The sequence below is a fragment of the Triticum dicoccoides genome, chromosome 1B (genome assembly GCF_002162155.2).
Source record: "Triticum dicoccoides isolate Atlit2015 ecotype Zavitan chromosome 1B, WEW_v2.0, whole genome shotgun sequence".
Classification (NCBI taxonomy): Eukaryota; Viridiplantae; Streptophyta; class Magnoliopsida; order Poales; family Poaceae; genus Triticum; species Triticum dicoccoides.
This window is the reverse complement of record NC_041381.1, coordinates 542,755,797-542,758,434: the sequence shown is the minus strand read 5'-3', so window position 1 is coordinate 542,758,434 and position 2,638 is coordinate 542,755,797. Positions and strand designations below refer to the sequence as shown.

General features: G+C 53.1%; 1 pseudogene; it reads right to left on the bottom strand.

Annotated features, from left to right (window-relative positions):
* LOC119350577 lies at positions 1-2,208 on the bottom strand (annotated as a pseudogene).
* Positions 2,209-2,638: the final 430 nt, after the last annotated feature.

Here is a 2,638-nt window from a genome sequence, read left to right as displayed (position 1 = left end):
TAGGTGATAATCAGACCCTGTGTGCACGAACCAGCGTGGCTGCCAAAGTGTTCCTTCCGGAATTGGTCTTCTTGCTCGAAAGGGATCCTTCAATCATGTTTGAACACACAAGAACTTAGAAAAAATGACAAAGAACAAAGACAGTAGTGTATGTTCCTTAGTTACAGTAAGAGTTCTATTGGAAAACATATTTTAGACATTTAACAGGAAAAATATATAGATATACGTTGACAATAGAGGAGCAAAACACTTTTTACATCATACAAAATCCCATACCAATGCAATAAAAGAGAAGATTATCTAGCAATGCCAAATTCCACTTCCTTCAGTGCTGCAATCTTAAAGGAAAACCTTACTGCTAACAACGGTCAATTTATTTCAGCGGTGTATGACAGTATGAGCCTATCGGCAATGAAACTCTACACAACAAATTAGGTTTGCCACTGATGATAAATGAAACACTGGTTTCAGTATTTTCAAATACAAATGCAGTTGGTTTGTATCGACAGAACATGACGCTATGCAGTATGCACAAGAGATTTCAAAGCAACGTTAAACAAAGATCTATGCAATCTGACAATTATAGATCAGCACTTAATTAGAGTAAGAGTTGAATTGGAAAACACAGTTTAGACATTTAACAGGACAATTGCATAGGTATACCTTGACAATAGAGGAGCAAAACACTTTTTACATCATACAAAGATCTCATACGAATGCAGTAAAGAAAATCAGATTTTCTAGCAGTTCCAAATTCCACCTTCAATGCTGCAATACTATAGAAAGGCTTACTGATAATAACGGCCAATTTAATTGAGGAATCTATTAGCCTATGGGCAATGAAACTCTCCACCACATTTAGATTGCCACTGATGATAAATGAAACACTAGTTTCAGAACTTCCAAATACAAATGCAGTTGGTTTGTATCCACAAAACATGATGCTATGCAGTATGCACAAGAGATTGCAAAGATCTATACAATCTGAGAATTATAGATCAGCACTTTGATATTCAATGATCAAACAAGCATGTTAATGGAGCATAAATGTACCTGCACAGGGGATGTAGCTGGACTCTAGCCATGTTGGGAGCGTGCAGGGCACAAGAAAACCAGAGGGGCACAGGGTTTGATCGCCGGCTCTTTCTGGAAGATACCTGCCCCCTAAGCTTTTCCCCTTAGCCATGTCCACAACAATAAGAAAGCGACCATAGATGAGGTACAGAAAGTTCGCCTGGAATGGATCGATGGCGGCAATGCACGGTACGTGGTCTTCCAGAATTTGCACCTTTCAGGCAGAACAGGATTGAATGCTACCTTGTGCTCCAGCGTCCAGCAGCAGCCCTTCTCGTCGAGCGAGAAGGAGCTGCACACGAATGGCTTCCTGCTCTTAGACACCTCCACGTAGCGCAGCTTCCCCTCGCTCACCCCCAGGCGACGGTACCTGCCCAGCACCGGCGTCCCGGCCAGGTCAATCAGGTCAGGCAGCACGCTGGCCGGGGGCAGCTCGACGAAGCGATGCTCCGGCTGGTCGCTGAAAGGGTCGACGGAGCAGACGCCCCAGGTCGGGTCGAGCCACCACAGCCGGTCGCCGAATGCCACCACCTCGAGGTTCGGGTCTATGCGCATGTCCCGGCTAGCCGGCACCGTGGACGGGCCGGCCAGCCGCCGCTCGTCCCACTCCCCTGTTTCCGACAGGAAACGGCGCACGACGGGGTGGTCCGCTCCCCCGCGGCGGCTGCGGCTGAGCTGAGCGACCACGTACCTGTCTGGCGGGCCGCGGGAGCCCTCGGAGTGGGTGAGCAGGCCGAAACCCGTGGAGCAGCCTGCGGTGGACGACCTCGCGAACTCCGCGCCCGGGGCAGGGAGGCGGACCAGCTGGCCGCTGAGAGGGTTGCAGACGAAGCGTGCGACGTCCGGCTCGCCGGCGTACCCGGCGGCGGCGTCGAACTCGGCCAGCCAGCCAGGGCGGAAGGTGCGGTCGACCGGGGCGCGGCAGCGGGCATCGGAGAAGTCGAGGAGGAGGAGGCCGTCGGGGGTCGCGGCGCGAACGGCGCCGGCGAAGAAGCCCGTGGAGGTGGCGTCGCCGGCGTCGGGGACGACGAGGTGGGCGGGGACGGAGAGCTGGGCCCACAGGTCCTCGTGGAGGTCGAGCGACGCGCGCGACGGCGGCCCCGACGCGTCCAGCGCCGGCTTGGTGTAGAGCATGGCCCACGGAGGGGGCGAGGAGGCCGCCGCGGCCGTGCAGAGGGAGCGGCGGAGGGGCGCCGCGGCGGCGCCGGCGAGGCGTCGGAGCATTTCGCTCGTTGGGGTGGAGCAGAGGGGAGAGGGTTTTGCGATTCTGCTTTGCCCGTGAGCGGTGGCGTGGCGGGGAAAGAAGGAAGGGGGGGTTTGGTTGGTGCACATGGACTCGGTCCATGCGGCCTTGACAGCTTTAGCCAAAAGGAGGGCTCACGTCCAGCCTTCTCCGGTTGAAGCAGACAAGACGACAGAGAGAAGCTGTGTTTGAACTCCTGTTTCAGATTTACTACTACGTAGCAAAGTGCCCATATGCTTTGAACTCCTGAGGTAAATCAATAGATACTCAGGAACTTAAAAATCAACTTCATACTTCAAGAACAACTTCAAGCCGCAAAAA